This window comes from Montipora capricornis, chromosome 12 (genome assembly GCF_036669925.1).
Source record: "Montipora capricornis isolate CH-2021 chromosome 12, ASM3666992v2, whole genome shotgun sequence".
Lineage (NCBI taxonomy): Eukaryota > Metazoa > Cnidaria > Anthozoa > Scleractinia > Acroporidae > Montipora > Montipora capricornis.
Genome location: NC_090894.1, coordinates 31979938 through 31987437, shown reverse-complemented (window position 1 = coordinate 31987437; position 7500 = coordinate 31979938). Strand labels below are relative to the sequence as shown.

The following is a 7500-nucleotide window of genomic DNA, read 5'->3' as shown; positions in this document are numbered from 1 at the left end:
CAGTGAATAGGGAGTTAAAGCAAAGACAACGGCTACGGCCACGAAAACGTCAATCCACATTAAAACTTCGCGCTATCGCAAGTATTTCACGATTATTCCGTCTTGTTGACCTTCTACAATACAGGCGAACTATCCCGTAACTGGATGGGTACGAACGGTTTTAAAGTCTAATCAGAAAATGACTGTTTCGTGTCTATATGCTCACGTTGTCGTCAAAACCTAAAATTTTGACTCCACTACCCAATCAGACACAATGTACTCGACTAACTCAATCACAACACAACTGTGTAGAAAACGAAGGTCGAAGACAGGAAAATAGAAGTTATTCCAGCAGTTGAGCTGAATGAATACTGAATACATCAATCAATTTATCATCTCCGTCCGCACTAAAGACGGCAATGAATACGAGCCAACTTTCCTTCGAAGTTTAGCGGCTAGCTTGGAACGACAACTGAAGAAAAAGGGCTATTCCGCAAGCATAACAAACGACCTGGTATTTGAGAAAACCAAAGAGGTTCTTTCGTCCAAACAAAAACAACTAAAGAAGCAAGGAAAGGGAAATAAACCTAAAGCGCCGGCCGGTAGCCTTGACAAGCGACGAACTAAAAACACTCTTCACTTTGGCTTACTTTCAAATATCTGAAACACAGTAAGTAGTGTAAATTTTATTATTAAATTCTCAACCTCGGCTATTGCATTTCTCGTGTCCTGATTGGTTTACTCAAACTTAATTATCAGCTCATATACCTTAGTTTAACCTTATATGGCAAATGATTGTGATAAGCGTTGCTAAGCTAAACTTATTTTTGCCAGAAAGCGAAATTTCTCTCTGAATAAAACCAAAAAGAAATTAAACGTTTTTGTGGAAAGTTTGGGTCAATTCCGACGTTTAGAAGTAGGCGAAAAGGTAAGAAATGTTTTTGTGATGTGCCTGCGTCTCTACAGGTATTACACAACATCGCATCTTCATCAAGTTTTTTCAATTTCACCCGGATTCTCACTTGTTTCGCTCGTATTTCGTACTTCCAAACTTTTGGAGTCTAAGGAATTTAATAAAAACAATTATTCCATTCGCGCTTGTTGGATATGAGACTGGTTAGAGCCAACTCGGCGCTACGCGCCTCGTTGGCTATTTACCATCTCATATCCAACGCGCACTCATGGAATAATTGTTAAGCAATAGACCACAAGTTTCTATGGTTCGTAGGCTGATAAACCACGCGGGATGTTGGTAGAACACGAGAAGAATTCGTAAATCACGAGCCGCAGGCGAGTGATTTACTAATTCTTCGAGTGTTCGTCCAACATTCCAAGTGGTTTATCATGCCTATAAAGCACAGAAACCTGTGGTCTATTGCTTTTATATAATAATTCAGAAGACGCGCGATTTTTCCATGCGTTTACTGGCACAATAAAGCATAGCTGATTGACCAATCAGAGCGCGCACATTGACTTGGTTATTATATAAAATTAAATATATTGTCGGCTGGGCGATTTTAAAGCATTGTTTATTGCTTTTATCGCCCCACTCCATTTGTTCGAAATAAATTTGTCTATCAAACACTACCACGAAAAAAACTTCAGTCCCTATGAAATAAACACATTACAGCATGGAAAATGCTTTCTATGATTTTTATTCACTCGTTGTTTCGTATCAGAAAACTCACTCGTTCGCTGCGCCCACTAGTTCGTTTTCTCATACTACTCAACTCGTGAATAAAAATCGTACGCGCGCATTTTCCATGAAGCAATCTCTATATCTTGAATTGTTGCTGAAGGGAGAAGGTGTTGGTTTTTGAATCCACCTAGATTCAAAATTGAGGGTGTCACAAAGCAAACGACGATTAAGAATGCATTCAATCAGTTCTAGCCATAACAAACCCTTAATGTCTTCTCGCTTTAAGTCTTACTTAAAGCTAAGCAAGACCAGAGTTTCGTATAATGTATGCGTTCTCATTACAACTTTGAACCTCGCCGAACGAAACCATTACTTGAGGAGGGGGCATTGGGGCCTAGCAGAAACCGAAAAACCGCTCAAGAATTCACCCAAAATCGAAAAACCGAAGTGAATTTTTATTAAAACCGAAAGTTTACAGACCCGGATTTCCAAAACCTTAATCAATCTGATACTTTAGTGGCACCTAAAGGATACGGACTAAACTATGTTAATTTCGCACGCGCTCGCGGTTGAGGAATCCAGAAACCAAACAGGCAAAAATGCAAACCGCGTTGGATACCAAATCCGAAAAACCGCTTGTATTTTGGCCGAAAACCAAAAACCAAATGCTAAAAGAAGGAAAAAACCGAAACTGTAACACGCACAAAAACCGAAAAACCAAAGTTTGTCGGTGCAAAAAGCGAAAAACCGGCCTAAAAAATGGCCAAAACCGAAAATCCCAACGCCCCCGTCCTTGAGTTGTTTGGAGCAATGGAACAGTCATTTCACCTTGATCTGTTCTCTTGAGAACTTTTTAGCTTTCCTCTCCAGTTCTACTTTTTTGCATACTAGGCATAATTGATTTGTGTTATGAAAGTTAAGAGTTTTCGTACAAGATTCGATAATGCATGGATAACCACATTAAATCATCAAATTTTTCAGAATCATTTCTTGTCGTCAAGGACCTCGCATCGATTAGCATTCATTTTGGTAAGTTGCTCGCTGTTACTTATAACTTAACAACACGAACAAGTAATTTATGTGTTATAAACCAGTGCTGATGACTTTTGCCTTACTTTTTGTTGTTTTCTCTTTACTCAGTTTGGATCAAGTTAGTGACTATATCGGAATTCCTTATGTGTTTATTTTCTAAAGTGATCACCGTCACTCATGGTCAGTTGCGAATGACGCACCCAAATGATCCACGAGTATTATTTAAGCTTTTTTTTTTTCAGCCAGATTCATTATTTCTTCTCAAAAGGTTTTGAAGAGGAACATTGCAAGGTATTTCGTAATATTAGCTTTCTAGGTGTATTAAGTTATTTGTCTGTCGTTTGATCAAACTATACTACCCTCTATTCTTTCCTTTGCACATCGACAAAGTAAGTAAGTGATGTATCTTGAGCTTTTTTTCATTTACAGTCACGTGTTGTCAATCCACGTTGTTCGAGTAGGCATAAATGATTTGTATTAGAAAGTTATATCCCACAAGATAACGTTTTACCGAGAGACTTGGCAGTGGATAACCACAAGAAGTTAAAATTTTTAGAGTTATGCCCCCCGGGCAACTGCGGGGCATTTGCCCGCCTTGTCAGTCCCGGGGGTGGGGCTGTAGCTAATTTAGCGCGACCCAGGGGCCGGGCATTAGTCATTCCCGGGGACAGCCCTGGGCTTTTGACACCCACGTGGTTTATATCTAAAACATGGAGAATTTCTGTGGTCAAGATCAGCGCTTTGTGGAGGATTGGCTTATCCAGCAAGGACTGGAAAAATTGTAGAAGTTTTAAAGTTATGTTTTCTGAATTTTAATATGTACTTTAATCTAAAAAGCAAATTTCAAAGCAAATAGCGAGAGCTTGTATGAACTGTCGCGTTTCGCGACAGGCCGCATTTTATTCATTCTATTTGGTATCATTCATTCTATTTGGTATCATATTATAAAAATGGCGGTTTTTGGAAATATTATAGAAAGGTTTGCAAATTTGAAATCAAGGACTATAAATAAACATGTATAATTAAACATATTTCACATCAGACCACAATGTTATCAGTGTTTTGGTGGCTGATTGTTTTTTATCATCGGTTTGCAACGGTTAAGACTATTATTGCGAGCTTCGAATTTCAGAAAACGTGAATTGGGCCTCAAAGGAGCAATCTATTGCAGACGTACGAAATCGAAAACTGGCGTTAAAACGCTGAAAACGACAGTAATCTATGATGTAAGGAATAGAACCTGTTGCATGGTTGATTGGAACGATCCCGGGGGCGGGGCATTTACCCTCTACTTTCGTCCTCACCGCTGGGCATTTGACAGCTTAAGTGCCCCAGCCCCCGGGAATTTGCCATCCATAAGAAAAAAAGACAAATTCCCGGGGGTTAGTTAGTTTGGACCAACACTGGTAAGTCGTTCATTCGGTTTATTTACATCTTTTACTTATGAATAAATGTCTCATGCTATGCAAACTAGTTTCAATTACATACAACTTCCTCTTTGAAGAGATATTTTTTCGATCGGTGGTGACTCGGGGTTACTCGGAAAAAATCCGAATACCTTTCGGCAGGAGTCAAACCTGTTAAGACCTGCTGCAGTAAGTTGCCATATTAGAAAGTCGAATCATTTGATTTTCAAAACTAAGCCCGGCAAAAAAGAGAAGAATTCAATTAAAATGGAAGTGAGTGATGTGCATAACATGAAATGCGTTAAGGAGGAAATTATTATTAAAAAATGTGTTATTTTGGATTAGTATTCGAGGTCTCTTTATTGGTATCATTTCTAAATCAGAAGTTTTGTCCTACTTCATTGCATATGACATGTTTATTTTCGGGGAAGGAATGTCTTGTAACCTTGCTTGGTCTTGCTGAGCAATTGTTAACCAATCAGGATCAACAGTAGCCTGCGTAGCGAGCGTTTCCGTGGGGGGACATAAAAGATTTACAAGAAAAGTAACGAAAATAGATAGTCTTCCCGAAGGCCACCAAGTCCAATTATGGAAATGCTCTCGTAAGAATTTCCAGCGACGATAAGATTTTAATGTTTGGTAAGGCAAATTGCATGCGGCAGCTGACCGCTATAAAGAGGTTCCAAATGTTGAAAACAAGTTCTTCTGATGAAATGTCAGCGTACCTGAAATCCGAAAGACTATAGTTGTCTAACTACTAGGTTTTCAAGCACAATTTTCTGTTCGGTGTTTTAACACCTTTTTCTTGGTGCTTGTGTACGTATTCAAGAAAATGATGTTAAAAAGCTACAAATAGTGTAGCACTTGCTTCTGTAAAAAAAATTCCAAGAGTCGTAACAACACGTAGGTCAGTCGACCTGCCATCAAGTGTTGGGCGCATTATCTTCTGTAGAACTGCTAATACCAGGCTATTATTCGAAGGTAATACATATGAGCTCTTGTGCTTGACCTTCATCTAGTCACTAAGATAAGATGGCGTTGATCCATGAATTGATTTAAATTTTAAACCTGATTCGATAGGCAATGGGAAGCCAATGAAGTTCGTAGAGAGCTGGAGTTATGTGTGAGAAATTGGGTATGTCCATATTGAGTCTAGCAGCAGCATTTTGGACACGCTGTAATTTGGAGAATTTGACATTTGGTAGTCCATACAATAAGATATTACAATAATCATCAAGGGCATGCACTATTAAATACAAACCGTCCACAAAGTAATAGATATTTCTTAATTCTTCTGATATTATAAAAGTGAAAGAACGCACTGCTGCATGCCTTGATGATGTGTGTAGACATGGAGATTTTTTCATCGAACAACAGACTTTATGTCATTATCACCAACACGTAAAAACTTGCTGCCATCTAACTTATTTAGCTGATACTGAGTTCAATTAGTAATACGTCAGTTTTGTCGGCATCAAGTAGGCGTCTATTAGTGATCATCCATCTTCGAATATCTGCAATACACCTTTCCATAGCCCTTATTTTGGCATATTGACTGACTTGGCTATCTGGTTTGAAATTTACATAAAGTTTAGTAAAGCAATGAACACATGGTAGGTCTTTTTCGATAACGTTAATCAATTAAGATGACTAGATCCAAACGAGAGCCTTGAGGAACCCGGCAATCGAGATTAAAGCAAACCAGAAAGTGTTCCACTGATAGATATCCGCTTACTTCTGTTAGACAAATATTATCTATAGACCAGTTCAGAACTGTCCCTCGAGGCCCAACTGTGTTTTGCAACTGATTAACAAGGATCTCTTGATCTTAATCTTGATCTTCTAGATGTATATACGAGATTGAGTGTAAGATACCAAGGGTGAAGATACATCGACCCTTTCAAATAGGAATACAGGTTTATCAGCTAGCCAAGTTAAGAATTTTGTGTGCATCTGAGACGAATAATTGTGTCAGTATAACTTCAGAGTTGAACAACAGAGAACTGATTAATGATACAGTTTATTTCTGTTAGAGAAAAGATAATTACAGACCTGCTCTGACTTCCCTACGCGTCTTTGCGGTTGCGACGGTGTAGTAGGTGCCTTCAAAGTTTTGCTCTAACAAGCATGTCTTTAAGTGATATCCCTCTTCTGTATGATATGATAGGAGGTGTTTTGTAAACGTTTTCAACATTGGCTGATTGTGTATTAAACTCCATTCTTGCATCAAGAGTTGCTTAAGGTTTTTTACTGCTGGATTCTGTTTGGAATCTCACTCCTTTGTAAATCACTGTGTCAAGAAAAGCGATTTCGGTGTCTGAGATCTCAGCTGTGAATTTTATCGTTGGATGATATGTGTTTGCTTGTGTTATGAATATATCAAGGTCCTCTCTTTTCGTGTCCCAAAGGAGAAAACGTCATCGATATAGCGTCTCCATGCTATAGGCTTTATCCCACTTTGGTTCAGTAGGTTGGTTTCAATTTCGGCCATGAAAATGTTGGCAAAAGCGATCGTCATTTTTTCTTCCAAAGCCTTCCCATGAGTCTGGAGATAATTTTCCCCTTTGAAGTCAAAGAAATTTTCTTTAAGTTTGAGGCCTAGCATTTTTGTAAGATAGTGAGATGATATAGAACGGTTATTATTGTGAAAATTCTCATATGCACTACATACTGTTTGAATTCCCTCCACTTGTGGGATGTTCGTGTACAAACTTGTGACATCCATAGATACCAAAATAGTATCCTGTGGAATTATTGTCTCCTCAGCGAAAGTTAAGAAATCAGTTGTGTCTTTCATGTACGATTTTTTTCGCATGGCAATAAGCTGTAATAAATGATCCACAAATGATGATATTCTTTCCGTTGGCCCATGGCAATCTGAGATAATCTGTCCTCCGACCGGAATTGGTTTGTCAATGACAAATGATTGCAGCGTGCGCGATTTGATAGGTGTATAACGGTAAGGATCTCGGGCTAGAACTTTTCTCTATTATCGCCGTTTCATCATATTTATTTTCTTTTTTTCTTTAAGGGAGATCGTTGTGTGACGAGATCTTGCATGGTAGAAGCCAGAAACTAAAAGAAAACGTGCTATCATTAGTCTGTCCAATTAATTGCATCATTCGAATATGATCTAAAAACCTTTACGCCAGTGGACAAATTTCAGCCTGGAAAGTCTTTGCCAGGAAAAAAAAACTGAACTTTTTTAGTCAGCCAGGAACAATGTTTTTCATATCCCAGTGAGCCATACGCGGTTAGAGTCAACTCCCAGCCAGCTCCCACTCGAGATTTTTTTTTATACAGCCAGCTCGAAAAGAGTCTGCAGAGCAGCTTTTTTGTGGAGTGGTTTTGTTGGGTACTCCTGCCTTACGAATCGCGTCTCTTTTAGAAAATATTTTTTCGGTAGGAATTAATTGCATGTCCTTAGAAATGTTGTGGGGAGAG

General features: G+C 38.7%; 1 protein-coding gene across 1 annotated transcript in view; it reads left to right on the top strand.

The window, feature by feature from the left end:
* Window positions 1-844: 844 nt before the first annotated feature.
* LOC138026646 (tetratricopeptide repeat protein 28-like) overlaps window positions 845-7500 on the top strand; it is a 17437-nt gene continuing 10781 nt past the window's right edge. Inside the window, exons 1-3 of the mRNA XM_068874082.1 lie at window positions 845-907; window positions 2600-2647; window positions 2893-2941. The gene's annotated coding sequence lies outside the window, so the exon portion shown is untranslated. The remainder of the gene's footprint in view (window positions 908-2599; window positions 2648-2892; window positions 2942-7500) is intronic.